This window comes from Erithacus rubecula (genome assembly GCF_903797595.1).
Source record: "Erithacus rubecula genome assembly, contig: scaffold_880_arrow_ctg1, whole genome shotgun sequence".
Lineage (NCBI taxonomy): Eukaryota > Metazoa > Chordata > Aves > Passeriformes > Muscicapidae > Erithacus > Erithacus rubecula.
In genome coordinates, this window is record NW_027635456.1 from 16,870 (window position 1) to 36,941 (window position 20,072).

At 52.3% G+C, this 20,072-nt stretch overlaps 1 long non-coding RNA gene across 1 annotated transcript; it reads left to right on the forward strand.

The window, feature by feature from the left end:
• The first annotated feature begins 17,785 nt into the window (after window positions 1-17,785).
• On the forward strand, window positions 17,786-18,508 carry LOC306816750. Its single transcript, XR_013777772.1, has 3 exons — window positions 17,786-17,833; window positions 17,990-18,091; window positions 18,433-18,508. It is a non-coding gene; the product is annotated as an uncharacterized lncRNA (long non-coding RNA).
• The last annotated feature ends 1,564 nt before the right edge of the window (window positions 18,509-20,072 follow it).

The following is a 20,072-nucleotide window of genomic DNA, read 5'->3' on the forward strand; positions in this document are numbered from 1 at the left end:
ACTTCTGCCCTCTCCCCTACCTCATTCCGGCCTGGCTGCTGCTGCTCCCCTCCTGTCCATCAATTGAAAGAACGCGCCCAACATGTAAAATCGCAAAGCTCCCGAAACACCACTCTTCAGGGGAGTTCCCTTGAAGAGAAACAGCCCCTGGAACAGCGAGCCAGTACAAAATTCGGGAACCCTCCAGACACCATACACTCAGCTATGGCTCCACCTGCTAAAGATTGCCTTCCTCCTCCAGTAGTAAGCTCACCATCTCATGAAAAGTGACTTTCCATACAAACAGCCCTAAACAACACTGGACAGAGCAAGTCCATGGGCAGTCCCACGAACCTGCAACTCTCCTCCCATTCTGTGAGAGTTCCCAGGGTGTGTGGCGCACTTCTTTTTGGGTGTGGTTAGGCAGCAGTACCACCATATGAATGTTCCCTTAACTTCTCTGCTGCTTGTAGTAATAAAGAGTGGCGTAGTTAAAGGCTTCGGTTCTGGTTATTTTTAACTTCGGGATTACGGGACTCCCATTCCCAGCCGGCCCTGGGCACCTCACCCCCAGGCCTCCCTTTCCTGGGAAACCCGACCTGGGCACGGGGCTCTCCGGCCGCTCTGGGATTGATGATCACCCACAGCAAAGGGAGAGAACAGGAGAAAGAGAGAGAAGGAGATTGGCAATCAGGGCTCGCAGTCGCAGCGCCCAGTCCTGCTCCGCCGGGGCTCGGAGCCGCAGCCGCAGGAAAAAATGGATCCGCGGCTGGCGGTGCTCGCCCCGCTTTGGGCCGGAGGCGGCGGGTTGCAGGCAGAGCTGGAGCGCAGGCCCCGGGAGCTGAGCACAGCCCGGCCCGGGGGTCCCGCAGTGCGCGGCCGAGGAGGGTCCCGGGGGATCCCGGGAGGGGATCCAGGGGAATTCCCGGGAATTGCCCCGTGCTCTCCCGCCGCTTTTGCCCTCGGGCGCTTTAGCTTTTGCCTTCCGCAGCCGGCGGCAATGCCGGGATCTGCCCGGCGACCGATGACGCCTCTGCACACTCGGGCTGCCATTGGCTGGCAGGAAAGAGCGGGGCCAATGGCGGAGTCGGAGGCTGCTCAGGGGGCGGGGCCGGGGCTGGGGGCGGGGCCGCAGCCGAGCAGCGCCACGGCTCCAGCGCTGGGGATGGGGCGCTCCTGGGGTCCCGGGGGGCGGCCAGAGCTGAGGGGGACCCCCGGCCCCGGGACTCTTTGATCGCCCATTCCGGAGCACGGAGGGGCCCCCACGCCCCCATTCCCGGGCACCTTGATACCCCCGAACCCCCATTCTCGTCCATGCGTTCCACCCTGCACCCCCTTATCCGGCACCAGTAAACCCGGCACCCCTTTCCCGGCCATCCCGCCTCTCCTGGCCCGCAGAGTCCCCTTCTCCTTGACCTCCTGCACCCCTATTCCTGCCTTTCCCAGCACCCAGCCCCTCCTTCCCTCAACACTGGAGACACCCTTGACCCCTATTCCCGGCCATCCCGGCTTTCCCCGCCCTGTGCTGCAGGTGGGGACACCGGGGACCCTTGGAGCTCCCTTTGCTGCATACAGGGAACCCCTGCTGCAGGAGGTTTCCGCCTGTGCCCTCCTGTCCGACGGCAGCGTCCGCGGATCCCATGGGCTCGCCAAGGACGGCCGGGAATTCCTCTCCTTCCAGCTGCGATCCGGGACATTCGTGGTGGCCGCCGGCGCTGCCCAGGTCACCAAGAGGTGCTGGGAAACTGAGGAGATCGAGGCTGAGGAATTCACACATGACCTGGGGCACACCTGCCAGGAATGTCTCTGGAAATATGGCAGGGATGAAACCAGAAGGGGAAGAATCCCATGGAAGTTCCCTCCTGGAGTGCTCTGCCTGGGGTGTTCTGTGCAGTGCAGCAGACAGTGAGAAACACTTCCAGGCTGTCACTCATCACAGTTCTCAGGGTTTTGGGTGAGATGCCTGCAGCAGATCCAGCACTGAGGGGAGTTCAGGGGGGTCCCTTAGCATTTGGGTTCCCCTGGGATTTGCAGAGAACACCCCGTTCCCCCCAGAATCTCCCTGAACACACTGGCGCTGCCCGAGCGCAGTGAGAAGGTTCATACCCGGCACGGGGTCCCAGCTCTGTCACCGGCATCGCCCAGGTACCCCCAAAACCTCCCGGGAACCCCAAACCCCCCGGGGCTCCGCTGCCGGAATCAACGGGAATGGTGTTGCTCTTTTAAGTGCAGTTTCAGTGGGGCTTCCAATTGACGGCTCTTTAAAGGGGCGATGGTAGAGACAATCCCTAAAATCCACCCTGGGGGCAAAATATCCCCTACAGGGAGTTGTAGTGGGGGCTTCCCTACAAATGTCACTTTAAGCCGTCATGATCCCCCCTTAAAAGGGGCCTTGGGGACTGTGGACCCACTAACACCCTAAAATAGGGAGGAAAAACACCCTTGAAGTGGTAGGATCCACACCAAAAACCTTAAAAAGAGAAAAAACTCCTCTTCAAATGGACCTGAAGAGCCTTAAACGGCCTCACAGAGGGACAGGATCCCCTCCTGTGCTGGGGCCGCTCCGAGCCGGGAACTCTCCCGTTCGCTGCACTCGGGGGAGCCCCGAACGACGACGGGTCCTGGGCTGAGCCCCCCACTCAGCCGGGGGTGCGGAGGGAACTGGGGGGGCTGGGACGGGGCTTGGGGGTCCTGGGGTTAACGGGGGGACCCTCAGTGGGTCCCACTTCCCGCTGTCCCCCCTCTCCCACCTCTTTCCCATTTTCACCTTCAAAGGTCCGCTCCCCCCAGCTGCGTTTGGGGGTCCCTGGGCCTTTTCCCTTCGTGTCCCAGCCCGGCCACGCTGCCAGAGGGTCGGAGAAAGGGGAGGAGGAGGAGGAAGAGGAGAGACAGAGGAGGAGGAAGGATAAGGAGGATCGAGAGGAGGCACCACGTGCGTTCCCCGCTCTCTGTATCTGCAGCTCCTTCGCCCCCAGACCATCGCCCCCCGCATCCCGCAGGTGCCCGGGGAGGGGGAGCTCACCCCAAATATCCTGGGTGGTTTTTTTGAAGGGGGGAGGGGTATTTGGAGCTGACACGAAATAGATTTGTGTTATAAATGCATGACATGTTGTTGGCTCTTTGCAAGTATTCGGATAAATGCTATATGTATAATGTCAAAATAGCATTTCTATATGGATATAGTCTTGGTGAATAGTAAAAGTCAGACATAAGTTTTTTAGAGATAGTTTGCTTAAACCACCTGCTTAGTCAAAGATAACAGCCCGTGAACATGTGATGGGGACCCAGCAGCTGACAAGACAATTATCAACACTCACCGGCTGGGACCACCACCCAAATTAAAAGGGAGAAGGAGAAGAATAAAACCACAAGCCAAGAAACACGCATGCTCTAAAAAGGCGGACCCAAGGAGTGGCCATGCTAAACAGTTCCCAGAAACAGCTGACTATGCATGAAGGTTATGAATATGTAACAAAGGGATGGATTGTAAAACGTATTTAAAGGGGTGTTCCCGAAGCAGCGGTGTGCTCTGGGCAGCATGCCAAGCACCCGGCCGTTTTAACCCTTTGCTGTATGTATGTCTCCTATTGTCTTTTTATTAAACCTTTTAATTCTCCCAAAACACTGAACCGTGTTTTTCACAACAGCATTCCCGGTGTCAGGAATTTAGAATCCTTCAGATCCTCACAAATCTTCCCATGGAATGACGCTCTTCCAGAGATAGGTATTTGAAATCCTCCTCTTCCCCTCCCAAATTCCCATTGAATTCCGGCATCCCAGGCAATATAAATCCAGAATTCTCCAGTTCCACTCAGAAATTCTCATGGAATAATGGAAATCCTGGCAGCGAGAATTTTGAATCCTCCTGCTTCCCTCCCAGATTCCCACCGAAACTATGGAATTACAGCATTCCTGGAGTCAGACATTTGGAATCTTCCAGCTGCATTTCCAAATTTTCAGGTAAAACCACGATTCTGGCTATCAGGAATTTGGAATCCTCCAGCTCTGCATTCAATTCCCCAGGGAATAACAGCATTCCGGGTGTTGGGAATTGAGAACCCCCCATAAAGCAACCTAAAATTTCACCCAATTCCCAAAGAATAGCAACATTCTAGGTGTAAGAAATAAGAATCCTCCAGTTCCCAACCCAAATTCCCTTGAAATAATGGCATTCCAGGCATCAGAAATTTCATATATTCCATATGCCCTCCCAAGTGCCCATGGAATAAAAGCATTATCAGGCAGGGGGAAAGTAGAATCATCTAGTTCCCCTCCCGAATTCCCATAGAATTATATCTGCCACAACATTGGGAATTTAGAATTAGCCAGTTCCCCTTCCAAATTCCCAGAGAGTAACAGAATTCTGAGTCAGGGATTTGGAATCCTCCAGTTCTCCACCCAAACTGCGACTGGAATAATGGCATTCTGGGTATCAAGGAATTTGGAATCTTCCAGCTCCATAACCAAATTCCCATGGAGCAACAGCATTCCAGACATCAGGAATTGAGACGATTTCAGTTGCCCTTACAAATTTCCATGGACTAATGGCATGCTGGATGCCAGGAATTTAGCACTCCGTGCACTTTACCTAATTCCCCCCTAATTCCCATCAATTAGAAGCATTCAAGATTTCAGGAATTTTCAGTCCTGCAATTCCACTCCCAAATTCCCATGGAATAATGGTATTCTGTGTGTTGGGAATTTTGAACCCTCCAGTTTCCCTCCCATGGAAAAATGGGATTCCAGGCATCATGAAATTCGAATTCTCCATGTGCCTTCCGAAATTCTCATGGAATAACAGCAGTCCAGGCATTGACATTTTGGACCCCTCCGGACCCCCTCCCCCACTCTCTAATTCCCATGGATTTGCAGCATCCCGGGCATTAGGAATTTAGAATTCTTCAGATGCCCTCCCAATTTTCCATGGAATAATAGCACGCCAGGTGTCAGGAATTGAGAATCCCCCATCGCCTTCTCTAATTCCAATCATATTCCCATGGAATAATGGCATTCTGGGTGTCGGGAATTGAGAATCACCCCTATACCCTCCAAATTCCCACTAGTATCCCAAAGAATAACAGCATTCCAGGTGTCAGGAATTGAGAATCCCCCAGTTCTACTCCCAGACTCCCGTAGAATTACAGCATTCCCGGTTTTCAGAATTTTAATTCCCATGGATTAACAGAAATCCTGGCAGATAGGATTCTGAATCTTCTAGCTTCCCTCCCAGATTCTCTCTCAAATTGTGGAATGACAGCATTCCTGGCGTCAGGAATTTGAAAACCTGAAGCTCCCCACACAAATTCCCAGAGAACAATGGCATTCCAGGTATGGAGAATATGGAATCCTCCAGTTCCCCATCTAAATTCCCAGGGAATATCAGAATTCTGGGTGTCAGGGATTTGGACTCATCCAGCTCTGCACCCAAATCCAGGTGTTGGGAAATTCCCCAGAGGGAATTGAGAATTCCCCAGAGTCTTCTCAAATTCCAAACATATTCCCATGGCATAATGATATTCCAGGCATCAGGAATTGAGAATCAGCCAATTCAACTCCCATACTCCCATGGAATAACACCATTCCGCTTGTCGGGAATTTAGAATCCCCCATAAAACATCCCAAAATCCCACTCAATTCCCAAGGAAGAGCAACATTGCAGCCGTCAGGAATTGAGAACCCTCCAGCTCCCTTCCTACATTCCCACAAATGCCAGGAATTACAGCATTCTAGGCATTGGGTATTTGGAACCCTCCAGCTCCGCACCCAAACCCCCATGGAAGAACAGCATTCCGGCTCTGAGGAATTGAGAATCCTCCAGTTGCAGTCCCAATATCCCATTGAATAATGGCATTTCCAGGTGTTGGGAATGTAGAATCGCTGTAGGCCCTCCAAGTTCCCACCAGAATCCTTAAAAATAACAGCATTCCAGGTGTCAGGAATTGAGAAACCTCCAGTTCCACTCCCAGACTCCAGTGGAATTACAGAATTCTGGGCCTTGGAAAATTTGAACCCTCTAGTTCCACTCCCAAATTCCCATGGAAAAGACAGATTCCAGGCATCATGAACTTCGAACTGTCCATGTTCCATCCCAAATTTCCATGAGATAACAGGAGTTTGGACATTGGAAATTTCGACATCTCCCGTTCCCCTCCCAATTCTCATGGAATTGCAGCATCCTGGCCCTTAGGAATTGAGAATTCTCCAGATGCCCTCCCAATTTCCCATGCATAAATGGCACGCGGGTGTCAGGAAATAAGAATGCCCCATGGCCTGCTCAAATTCCAATCATATTCCCATAGAATAACTAGTTCCCTGGTTTTAGGGATTGAGCATCATCTTGTTCTACTCCCCTACTCCCACGGATAAAATAGCATTCCGGGAGTCAGGAGTTTAGAATCCCCCATAAGGCTTCCCAAACTTCCACCCAATTCCCAAGGAATAGCAACATTCCAGGTGTCAGGAATTGAGAATCCTCCAGTCCCCCTCCCAAATTCCCACAAAGACCATGGAATTACAGCATTCTGGACACTGGGAATTTTGAATCCTCCAACACTGCAGCCAATTTCCCATGGAATCACGGCTTTCCAGGTATCAGGAACTTAGAATGCCCCAGCTCCCTTCCCAAATTCCCACCAGAACCCCAAAGAATAACAGCATTCCAGGTGTCAGGAATCCTTCAGTTCCTCTCCCAAATTCCCACGGAATTATGACATTCCCGATTATGGGAATTTTGAACCATCCAGTTCCCCTCACATATTCCCATGGAAGAACAGCGATTTGGGCATCGAGAATTTGGAATCCTCCTGCTTCCCTCTCAGATTCCTACTGAAATTACAGAATTACAGCATTCCCAGTGTCAGGAATTTAGACTCCTCCAGATCCTCAGAAGACATCCCATGGAATGACGGTCTTCCAGGCATGGGGTATTCAGAATTCCCCTCTTTCCCTACAAATTCCCATGGGTATCCGGCATCCTGGGTATTAGGAATTTAGAATTCTCCAGCTCCCTACCCAAATTCCCAGGGAACAACACAATTCTGGGCATCAGAAATTTGGAACCCTCCAGGACAGCACCCAAACCCCCATGGAAAAAGAGCATTCTGGGGTCGAGAATTGAGAATCCTCCAGTTGCACTTTCAATATTGCATGGAATAATGGCATTCCGGGTGTCAGGAATGTAAGATCCCTCCTACACCCTCCAAATTCCCACCCAAAACCCCAAAGAATAACAGAACTCGAAGTGTCAGGAATTCAGATTCCTTAAGGTCCACTCCCATACTCCCTTAGAATTATGGCATTCCCAGGGTTGGGAATTTTGAAAGCTCCACTTCTCCTCTCAAATTCCCATGGAATAACAGCAATCCTGGCAGTGAGAATTTTGAATCCTCCTGCTTCCCTCCCAGATTCCCAGCAAAACTATGGAATTACAGCATTCATAGTGTCATGAATTTGGAATCCTGCAGCTCCCCACAAAATTTTCCGGAGAATAATGGCACTCCAGGTATGGAGAATTTGGAATCCTCCAGTTCCCCTTCCAAATTCCTCGGGAACAACAGAAGTCAGGTGTCAGGTATTTAGAATCCTTCAGTTCCCCACCCAAATTACAGCTGGAACTATGACATTCTGGGAATCTGGAATTTGGAATCTTCCAGCTCCGCAACCAAATTCCCATGGAGTAACAGCATTCCAGATGTCAAGAATTGAGAGGATTTCAGTTTCCCTCCCAATTTCCCATGGAATAATGGCATGCTGGGTGTCAGGAATTTAGCATTGTCCTTGCACCCTACTAAATTCCCACCAAATTCCTACAGAATAACACATTCCAAGTGTCAGGAATTTTTAATCCTCCAGCTCCCCTCCCAAATTCCCATGGAATAATGGTATTCTGTGTGTTGGGACTTTTGGCACCTCCAGGTGCCCTCCCATGGAATAATGCATGGAATATGTCATGGAATAATTGCATTCCCGGTGTTGGGAATTTAGACTCTCCCATAAGCTTTGCCAAATTCCTAAAAAAATTCCCAAGGAATAATGGCATTCCAGGTGTAAGGAATTGATATTCCTATACCTCCCCCCAAAATTTCCCACCAAACACATGAAATTACAGCAATCTGGCCTTTGGAATTTTGAACCTTCCAGTCCCCTCTCCCCTCCCCCCCCCCCCCCAAATTCCCTTAGAAAAGTGGAGTCCAGGCATCATGAATTTCGAATTGTCCATGTGCGATCCGAAATTCCCATGGAATAATGGCAGTCAGGCATCAATAGTTTGGAAAACTCCACTTTCCCCCACAAACTCCCATGGAATTGCACCATCCTGGGCATTAGGAATTTAAAATTCTCCAGATGCCCTCCCAAAATTCCCATGGAATAATCGTATTCTGCGTGTAGGGAATCTTCAATCCTCCAGTTCCCCACCCATACTCCCCTGAAATAATGGTATTCCAGGTGACAGGAATTTAGAATCCCCTATAAGGTGCCAGAAAATCCTACAAAATTCCCAAGGAATAACTGCATGCCATGGGGCGGGAATTATCAGTCCTCCACCTCCCCTACCAAACTCCCACCAGAACAATGAAATTACAGGATTCCAGGAATTGGGACTTTGAAATCCTTCAGTTCCTCTCCCAAATTCCCATGGAAAACAGCGATTCCAGGAGTCAGGAATTTCGAGTCATCCATGTGCCCTCCCAAATTCCAACAGAATAATGGTAGTCTGGCCATGGGGAATTTGAAATCCTCCAGTTCCCCTCACAAATTCCCATGGAATTGCGGCATCCCAGGCAATAGGAATTTAGAATTCTCCAGATCTACTTCCAAATTCCCAGGGAATAACAGAATTCTGGGCATCGAGACTTTGGAATCCTCCAGTTCTGCTCCCAATATCCCATGGAATAATGGCACTCCGGGTATCAGGAATTTAGAATCCCCCATACGCTGTTCCAAAATCCCACAAAATTCCCAAGCAATAACGACATTCCAGGTGTAAGGAATTGAGATTCCTCCACCTGCCCCCCCCAGATTCCCACCAAAACCATGGAACTACAGCACTCTGGGCATTGGGAATTTTGAGCCCTCCAGTTCCCCTCCCAAATTCCCATGGAAAAGTGGGATTTCAGGCATCATGAATTTCAAACCATCTGTATGCCCTCCCAAATTCTCATGGAATAGAGGCAGTCCTGGCATTGATAGTTTGGACACCTCCAGTTCCTCCCCCCCCCCACCACAAAATTCCCATGGAATTGCAACATTAGGAATTAGCAGAATTAGCATTAGGAATTTAGAGTTCTCCAGATGTCCTCCCAATTTCCCATGGAATAATGGCACTCCAGGTGTCAGGAATTTAGAATCCCCCATAGCCTTCTCTTATTCCAGCCGTATTCCTATGAAGTTTCTACATTCCAGCTGTCAGGAACTAAGAATCCTGCAGTACTGCTCCCATACTCCCATGGAATAATGACATTCCGGGTGTCAGGAATTTAGAATCCCTCATAAGGCTTCCCAAACTTCCACCCAATTTCCAAGGAATAGCAACATTCCAAGTGTCAGGAACTGAGAATCCTCCAGCCCCCTCCCAAATTCCCACCAAGACCATGGAATTACAGCATTCTGGGCATTAGGAATTTGGAATCCCCCTGTTCCACTCCCAAATTTTCATGCAATTACAGCATCCCAATGGAATACTGGATGTCAGGAATTGAAAATCTTTCAGTTCCCCACCCAATTTCCTCATGGAATAACGGCACTTCAGGTGTTGGGACTTCAGAATCCTTCATACACCCTCCCCAGTTCCCACCATTATGCCAAAGAATAACCACATTTTAGGTGTCAGGAATTGAGAATCCTCCAGTTCCAATCCCAAATTCCCATGGAATTACAGCATTCCCAGTTTTGGGAGTTTTGAACCCTCCAGTTCTCCTCAGAAGTTCCCATGGAATAATGGCATTCCGGACAGTTAGAATTTTGACTCCTACTGCTTCCCTCCCAGACTGTCACCAATACTAAGAAATTGCAGCAGAAATTCCAGGTGTTAGGAATTTGGAATCCTCCAGGTCTGCACCCAAATTCTTATGGAATAAAGGCATTCAGGTATCCAGAATTTAAAATCCTCCAGCTCCTCTCACAATTTCCCATGGAATAATGGGTTTCCAGATGTTAGGCATTTCCAACCATCTGTATGCCCTCTGAAATTGCCATGGAATTGCAGCATACCAGGCATTGGCAATTTATAATTCTCCGCTTCCCCTTCCCAATTCCCAGGGAATAACAGAATTATGGGCGTCAGATACTTGGAATCTTTCAGCTCTGCACCCAATTCCTCACAGAATAAGAGCATTCCAGGTGTCCAGTATTGACAATCCTCCATTTCCCATCCCAATTTTTCATGGAATAATGACATTCTGGGTGTCAGGAATTTAGAATCCACCATATGCCCTCCAAATTCACACTAAATTCCCATGGAATAACAACATTGCAGTTGCCAGGAATTGAGAATCCACCAGTTCCCCTCCCAAATTACCATGGAATAACTGCATTCCAGGTGCTAGGAACTGAGAATCCTCTTGTTCCCGTCCCAAATTCCCATGGAATAATGATGTTCTGAGAGTTGGGAATCTTGAATTTACCAGTTGAGAACTGTTAGGAATTGAGAAACCTCCAGTTCCCCTCCCATACTTCCACGGAATAATGGCATTCCAGGAATCAGGAATTCAGAATCCCTCATAAGGCTTCCTAATGCAATTAATTCCTAATGCAAATAATTCCTATTCCCAAGAAATAGCAACATTCCAGGTGTCAGGAATTGAGAATCCTCCAGCCCCCCTCCCAAATTCCCACAAAGACCATGGAATTACAGGATTTTGGACACTGGGAATTTTGAATCCTCCATTTTTCCTCCCAAATTCCCATGTAATAACAGCATTCCAGACGTCCGAAATTTCGTATTGTCTGTATGCTCTACCAAATTACCATGGAATAACAGCCTCCCAGGCATGGGGAATTTAGAATTCTTCAGTTCCCCTCCCAATTTCCCAGGGAGTAACAGAATTCTGTGTATCAGGAATTTGGAGTCCTCCAGATGCCCTCCCCATTTCCCATGGAATAATGTCATTCCGTATGTCAGGAGTTTAGAATCCCCCATTCACCTGCCACAAACTTTTATCATAATTCCATGGAACAACAGCATTCCAGTTCTCAGGAATTTAGAATAATCCACTTCCCCACCCAAATCCCCATGGAATTACAGCATTCCCAGTTTTGGGTATTTTGAGCCCTCCAGTTCCCCTCATAAATTCCCACTGAATAACTGCATTCCAGGCATTGTGAATTTACAGTCCTTCTGCATCCCTCCCAAATTTCCTGCTTTCTTCCAGATTCCCACTAAGTCTATGAAATTATAGCATTCCTAGCATTGGGAATTTAGAATCCTCCAGGTCTCCTCCCAAATTTCCACTGAAACCATGAAATTAACCACATGTCAAATCAATTTGAAGTTGGAATCCTCCAGTTAGCCTGCCAATTCCTATGGAATAACCACACTTCACACTCTGGGAATTTCGAATACTCCATTTCCTCTCCCAAATTCCCACCTAAACCCTGCAATAAAGGCATTCCAGGCATTAAGAATTTGGAATCCTCCAGGTTGCCTCCCAAATCCCCATAGCATAGCAGCATTCTATGCACTGGGATTTTCAAATCTTCTATATGCCCTCTTAAATTCCCACCAAAACCTTGGAATTACAGCAATCAGGGGGTAGGACACTAAGAATCCTCCAATTCCCCTCCCTAATTCCCATGGAATCCTCCAGTTCCTATCCCATACTCCCATGGAATAATGGTATTCGGGGTGTAAGGAATTTAGAATTCCCATATGCCTTCCCAAATTCCCACCAAATTCTCATGGAATAACCACATTTGAGGTGTCAGGAATTTCTAATCCTCCAGTTCCCGTCTCAAAATCCCATGGAATAATGATATTCTGAGTGTTGGGAATCTTGAATCCCCCAGTTCCCATCATATACTCTCATGAAATCATGGCATTCCAGGTGTAAGGAATTTAGAATACCACCTAAGTCGTCCCAAAATCCTACAAAATTCCCAAGGAATAAGAGCATTCCAGGTGTCAGGAATTGAGATTTCTCCAGCTCCTCTCCCAAATTCCCACCAAAACCATGGAATTACAGCATTCTTGGCAATGGGAATTTGGAATCCTGCAGTTCCCCTCCCAATTTTCCATGGCCTTGTGGGAATGGAATAGCATGAAAACAATTACCAGGGAACTGGACTGGCCAGTGTACCATGGGATACCTTCTCCCTCAGTTACAGGTTACAAACCAAACAAATGAATTGACAGGTAATCTTCAAGGACTATGGAAGCACAGACTCACTAAGGCAACACCCAATAACCCACCAGTCTGATACAGCACCAGGCTTCACAGATTGTTAGGCCGTTGCTCCCAAATTTAGGAATTGCAAAGCTGTAACATGCCATTTCAAGCATCACAATCAAAATAGAATTGACTGCTAATTCAACAGTGGGTGCTTTAAGAAGACTACAAACTGAAACAAACTCAGTAAAAGAAGCAGTCTTTCAAAACCACATGGTGTTAGATATGGGAACAGTCAAATGGGAGGAGTTTGTATTCTAATTTATACCAGTTGTTGCACTTATATAGATCAGTCAGGGCAAAAGCTAACCACTGGCTATTTGGGCAGACAATCCTATAGAGCATGCCCAGGAAGCATGGCTGGAAAGTTCAAATCCAAGGAAGACTCATGAGCCTTCATCCAAAACGACCAGCAGGAGGCTGACAATCACCTCGTGCAGAAACCATGCACGTGTTCAAGGGCTCACATAGTCATGTCATTACAAAATATGTTGCAATATGAAAGATAGCAAAAAATAATTTGCACATTAACTAAAAAACATATACAGGCTAGTACGGTGCAAAGAATGGACAGGTGATTTTGTTGTGGAGCAATGCCCGTCACTCCAGGTATCAAATAAGCAAATAACTGCCCCATAGGCCTTATATTATAGAGTACTACTGGTTTCTTGCCTAGTTTTCAGGCACCAGAATACTGTGGATTTCAGCATCATCCTGCTGAGGAAAGAATTTGGTCCAAGCCTGCATCCCAATTTCAGACTTTACAGGAACACTGTGGACTTCTTCCCACTCAACCTGGAACTGTGCAACAGAACAGAAGTTCAGCCATTACAGCCCTGCATGGGAGAGACTTTAATTCATCTGGGAAGTGTCTCCTAAGGCCTTGTGTGCAATCCTTACTTGGGATCTATAGTCAGAATTTGTATCCCAGGAACAATGGAATAAATTTAGCTATTCCAACATGTGTTTGCTGATGTTTGTCTTTGGAAATGGAGACAGTGCCTCTGTACAATCTAGTTGTACTGGGAAACTCAGCTGCTGATTCTGTGCTGGTGCTCCGGCCAATCCCTCCCATAAAATAAATTATTTCAGGACTAAGAGCTTCTGCCTTCTGACAGATACCAAGAGTTGCCAGCAGTTGCTCCAGGTGCTCCTGCCAACAGCCCCTGTAGGAAGGAGCACAGCCCCCAGTGCACGTGGGCTTTGGCTCCCTCTGGCACAGAAGCCCCCAGGGCAGGGGTCTCTGGGGCAGGAGTGGGGCACCAGCGCTGCCAGGGCTCGGGGGGTGGCAGGTCTGCTTGGGCAAGGACTCTGCCACAGCCGCTGATTTCAGTGCTCGCAGGGCCCAGGGGTCAGAGCAGCATCCGTGCCCTGGCCCATACGATCCTTGCCTGTGTCACAGCCGTGGGTTTAGGATGATCACCAGCCGGGACGTGTCCCAAGGAGGCCGAGCCAGCTTCTGTGCAAGGCCCCGTGCCCTTCCCGCTGCAGCTGCGTCGGAGCCCTGGGGGCTCCTTCTGCTGCCCTGAGCCCGCAGAGCAGGGCAGCGATTGCTGATGGTTTGAGCCGTTCCTAAAGATCCTGTCGGGCTGTCTTAGACACTTGGGGTGAGGGATTCCTTCCAACCTGGGCCACTTTGGGTGGGCTGGGGGCAGGCCAGGGCCGGTGGCAGCGTGTGCAAGGGCCGTTATTGAAACGGTTCAGCATGGTCACCATGGCATGGAACAGGACCGTTGGTGAGGTGTGGTGATATAAGAGCCAACGGTGACACGGCCACGGCACAGTGCTCGGAGCACACGACGGGACAGGACGGGACAGAGCGGTGCCGTGAGGAGCCCCCGCACAGCGCACTCGTTCCTGTCGGACCCGGAGCTTCTCTGAGTGTCACTGACTGTTTGTCTCACAGCTTTCCCAAGGCATTTCTCTTCCAGGTGCCCTCGAGGCCAGACTCTGGCATGGCAGGCAGATTTCCCAACATCTTCGAAGTGTTTAGCAGAATAAAAAGGAGAGGCTCTAGAGTTCATCCAGCCCAACAGCCTGAAGAGCCGGAGCCATTTCAGCCAATGCAGGATGGTGAGTGGAGCAGCTGGGTAAAAGGGCTGAAGGCTGCTGCAACCTTGACCCCTCCCATCCCATCACTTTGGGACATGCCCAGGGAAAAGACAGAAGAGGGGCCGGGCAGACACCCCGCAGTGCCCGTGCTCCATCCCCTGGAGAATCCTGGGGCTGTCCCTGCCTGGGGAGCGCAGGGCTGGGCCCTGTTCTCCGGCCTCTCCTGCAGCCCCTCAGCTCTGGCTGTGCTCACTCTTTGCCAGGTGCAGCCATGGACCGCACACACGAGCAGGACCCCACCGGTGTCCTCTTCCACAGAACAGCACAGGTACCTGCAGCCATCCCCACCTGGGCTGGGCCTGCTGTCACTGCTCAGCCCAGCACAGCGCTTGGAGCACCCCATGGAACAGCCCTCTTTTCCTGCCCTTTGTTCTCCTGCCGCACTTCCAAATTTATCAAATACTTTTGGCAGGAAGTGACCAGCACCATGGGCACTGGGTCCATAGAAAAGTGTGAGGACTACACCACCAACACAAGTGCTGCCCTGCTTGACAAGCTTGTAGAAGCAGGTTTGGCCAATCCCAAGCAAGTAAGCAGCCTGTGGCCAGGGTTTGATCCCCCTAAGAATTGGTTGGCCTCACAATTCACTGGGGCCTGCTGGTCCCTGTCAGACTTTGAGGACACCACAGTGTGGTGGGAAGGGAAGCACTTCTCTGGGGAAGCTGGGGACATTACTGCCTCTGGCAGCTTTCCAAGTCTTCCCATGCCTTCTTCAGGTGCCTGCCATGGTGAGATACATCCACCAGTGGCTCATGGCCAATGAGACTGATGAGCACAGGGTGGAGAGGTCCCTGCTGGATGTCACCGAGGCACAGCCCACTGATGTGGTGATGACTCTCCTGCGTGTGGCCCCATCGTGTGACAGGTATAGGGCCCACCTGCCCAGAGGGCTCAGGGCTCACCAGCCCATCACCCTGCACAGCCTGTTCTAGCTCAGTCTGAACAACAGAGAGTTCCAGGGCCCTCTGGCTGCTCCCTTTCCCAGCCCTGACTTGTCAGCACCCACCCCATGCTCCCTCCCTGCCCCTCAGGAGCCTGTCCCCACAGGGCTAAACTGCCTGGGTGCTGCTGGTGCGGGGCAATGGGCAGAGGCAGAGCTGGCAGCCAGCTCAGGTCCCTGCTGCTGCCAGGCCACGGTGCTGTGTCTCAGACTGCCCTGAGACAGAGTTCTGACCCTACAGAGCTGCTATGGCTATGTGGAAGACAATCTTGTGCTCGCCCAGGACTGCAAAGCCAGCGAGGTTGAGACTCCTGGATGTGCTGGGGAGCTGGCCAGAGCACAGCACGTGCACCTCCGATGGGGACACAACAAGAGTCTTTTCCCTGGCTGTGAGTTTCTGGAACTGGCCTTTGCTCACCCCAAGGCCGCCCCTCCTGCAGCTCTCCACCCTCCTTCCCCCACTGAATCTCCCAGCCTCAGGTGCTGAGCTGAATCCTGGCCTAGGGGCAGCTTCAGGGGCACCAGGCCCGGTGCTCCCCCTGCGTCTCCCCTGGCCTCTCCCTGCCACGCTCGGGCCCTGCCACACGGATACCTCGGCACTGAGCGCTGTCTCGGGGTGTTTGTCCTTTGCAGGCAACTGTGGTGATGTGGAAGATCCTCCAGGAGCCCTGCATCCCACACATAATGACACTGTATTTCACTCGCCTATTTGTCCACCTGCTCTTCCAAGCGTACTTCAGCACATTGGATACACCAGAGGAGGTTGATAAATTGTGGAAAACGTGCCAGAAAGAACACGGCTTTGCTGCCAGCTCCAACAGGTTTTCCATCCCAGTCCTTCTGTCCCTGCCATGTCCCCAGGGCAGGAGCCAGTGCTCCCAGCGTGACCTGAGCTTTGCTCTGCACACAGGTTTGCACTGGAGACCCTGAAGTCCCTGCTCTGCCGAATGCAGTGTGAGGATGTGGTGACGGCAATGGAGCGCAAGTGTGGCTGGGACACGCTGCTGTCTGCTGACTCCCAGCACTATGCCGTGGGTGTGCTGGTCAGGTGAGACCCCACCCTCTCCACTCTTTGTGCTCTGTGTCCGGAGTGCCCTACACAGTACCCGTGCTCATGGGCCAGAGGGCCTTGTCACCGAGGCACAGCCAAACAGACTGGAAAAGACTGGGAAAGAAGGGTGCCCAAAAGGAGCTGCCTCCAAAATAGCTCAGGTCCCCTTGCAGCAGGATGGTGGGGAAAGACCAGACCTCTGGGAATCAGTCCTGGGAGAGGTTTGTCCCCCTGACTCAGACCTTGCTTTCTTTTTCCTCCTTTCAGAGCAATGCGCTCCTCATCTACACCCTTGTCTTCTGGGATTGCATTGCACCTGCTCAGCCTGCTCAACATGGAGAGGCCATGCTGGGATTTTGCTGCCCTGGCATTCATTGTGGAGGTGAGCCTGATGGCCAGCGCTGTCTCCCTGAGCTGCCTCCCAGCTCTCTGGCCTCTCATAGCCACACCTGCCTGGGCTGGTGCCTGTGCCCTGTCCTGCTGTCTGGGCCCAGCCCTGTGCGGTTCTGGGCTCCTGCCGGCCAGGTCCCTGTCACTGCCCTGTGCCTTTCAGGTCATGGAGTGCTTGGATGTGTCCAAATATGGGGCCAGTCTCCTGGAGATCATCTCAAAGAACCTGCAGAGCGAGTGCAGGGAGAGGCGTCACCTGGCGCTCAGATGCCTCATGTTGCTTGGCCCCATGAATCCCCCCATGGTGAGAAGGGAGCAGCTGCTGAAGCCCTGCCAGCAGCATGAGCCTGGGGCATGCAGTCGCTTGCGCATGGCTGGGCTTTGGGTGCTGGGGCAGCTGATCCCAGCTCTCCTGCCTCCTGGGTCAGCTGCCCGCGTTGTTTGGGACAGGCCTTTGGCCTCTAGGCCCTGTGGCAGCAGAGTGGCCTTTCACACAGTTGTCTTCCAAACAGGCAAAAAAATTGTGGAACCTGACTGACAATCTTGTGGACATCCTGCAGGAAAACAATAGCTTCACTGTCAGGATGACCATCGTTGTACTCCGATATTTGTTCCTCCACAATGGTGCCCCTGTACGCAGCCCCATGGCCCTGCGGCTGGCTGAGGCGCTCCTGCCACTCTTTGACCACGTAAGGCTCTGTGCCCCAGGCCACGGCCACTGACTGCGGCCCGGACACTTTGTGACCCGTGAATTTCAACGTTGGTGCCCACACGGGCCTGAAGGAACCAGTGCTTAGGACTTTTTTCCTTCCTTTCCTACAGCATGATAGACAGGTGAAGCTGGGATCAATTGCTCTGTTTGAAGAGATGATAGGTTTACTAACGAAAAAGGACAGAAAAGCTCTTAAGACACCTGTGTGGCAGAGCGTGCTCCCACTCTTCATCTACTGCCACGATAAGAATCCGGATGTGGCAGAGGTGAGGACTCGTGGGCTGCCCGTGTCGCCGGGGGGGATTCGGCTGCCTCCTGCCCTGGTGTCTGGTGGGCTGCAGCCTCCTCCAGGCCTTGGCTCAGGGACACGGCTCCTGTGCCCTGAGCTGCGGGGACATCTCTGCATCTCTGCTGCTCTCCAGGCCTCTCGGACAGCGCTGCTTTGTGTGACCAAGTTCCTCAGGAGGAGGGATCTCATGCAGCTCGTGAATACAGCGCAGCTGTGGAAGTTGGCCGAGTGCCTGGTAAGGACGGCCTGGAAGCGCCAGGCTCAGGCTGGAGAAGCCCCCTGAGCGCGGCGCTCACTGTGTGCAGCTGCAGCTGTGGCCCTGCCCAGCGCTGCCCGCAGGGGCCGCACGGGCCCGAGCCGGGTGCCGATGGAGCCCCGGCCCAGCGGGGCTGCGGGGCGGGCCGGCACCGCGGCCCCCCGGGCAGCAGCCGGCCCTGTGCCCCTGCAGAGCCCGGCCGGCGGCTGCTGGCCGCGCCTCAGGGCTGTGCGGGCAGGGGAGGCCGGGGCCGGGCGCGGGCAGCGCCTGCCAAAGGGCCGGAGCCCGCCCCGACCCTTCGCTCCCGCCACTCTCCGCAGCTGGCAGAGGACAGGAGCCGAGCGGCCGAGCACCTGCGCCAGGCCCTGCCCTACCTGCAGAGCCCTCAGGAGCCCCTGCGAGCAGCGGCGTTCCGGTTTACGGGTGAGCCCGGGCTCCCTCCCCGCCCCGCCGCAGCTCGGCCCCAGCCCCGCCTGCTGCCCCGGCAGCTTCTGCCACCCGGGCCCGGCGCCGTGGAGCCCCGGCTGCCCTCGGGGCTGCTGACACCCTCCCGCAGCCGTGCCCTGGGGCGGCAGCGTGCGGCAAGGGCCCGGGCTGAGCCCTGCCAGGCCACGAGGGCCAGTGGCCACAGGACTGGCAGTGCCACTGGCAGGGAGCTGTGCCACTGGGCAGAGCCGTGACAGGGTCTGTGTTCCCAGGGATGGCCAGGGAACTCATGAGGGAGAAGAAGGAAGAGCTGCAGGTGCTCAATGAGGGTGAGTGAGGGCAGCGGGCTGTCAGTGGGGCTGGCAGGAGGAGCTGCAGTCCCTGTCCCGTCTGCGGAGGGGTTTTGCTTCTTGTGTGAACGAGGGCTGGCGTGGGCAGAGCTCACAGAGATTTCCGGGATGCGGGCGGGGGGTTCGTGGCCAGCAACTTGATCCCGTTGGTCCCCTCTTGGCCATGCCAATAGCTGGGAGGAATGCCCCTGACAGGAAGATCTCCTCGGATTCCCACAGTTTCGGGCTTTGACCGTGGCTCTATTCCTCTCTCTTCCAGCCCTTCAAGCGCTGAGTAAAGACAACAGCCCTTCCCATGCAAGCCCAGTAACTCAACTTGCATTCAGGCAAAGAGCTGCAGAACTACATTCACCTGATGGCTCAGACAAAGCAGTGTCCCTTTAACACCTCCACGTGCCACAAGAGGAGACCACCTGGAGACCAGAGACCAGCTGGAGCTCCAGGCAGAGCTGATAATTGTCACAGCTCTTGTGGCTTCAGCCCTCTCCCTGCTTGTAGACAGCTCCCTCCCTCCAGCCTTCAGACTGTGCCCATCCCTTTTTTTTCCCCTCCACTCTTTATCCCTTTTGACAGCTCCCTCCCTCCAGCCTTCCGAACTGTCCCATCCCTTTTTTTCCTTTCCATCCCTTTGCTTTGCCTTTCACCAATAAACAGTTTGGCTTCTTCACTTTGCCTGCATCTCTGTGGAGCTAAAGCAGCATAAATCCAGAGCCCTGGGACTCACAGGCCCATCCTGCCGTTCTCTTCTGTGCCATGTTTTGTGCAGAGACACAGAGGAATGAGGGCAGATCAGGCTGGAAGGGTCTCTGTGCTGAAGCTCCAGTTCCACAACTGTGAAATTCAAGGTCTTGCTGAGCACCCTGAAGCCCCTGGATTTTAGAAGAGCCACCCTGAGTATGCTCTGAACCCAGCTGGGAGGGATTCCATGGCGAGCACTCATGGAGGGCAAAGGAGCTTGGAATGCTGGAAGGTTTCAAGAATAGCTTCCTGAAAGCACAGCAATGCTCCATCCCTGCACAGGGTCAGGAAGAGGGCAGAACCAGAGAGCATCAGGGCTTCACAGGGAGCTTTGGGTGTTCCAGAGAGCAAATGAAGCAGCAGCACAGTGCCTGAGAGTTGGACACGTGACCGTGCCAGTGTCCGGAGCACTGACAGGCAGTGCCGGGATCCTGGTGCGGTTCTGG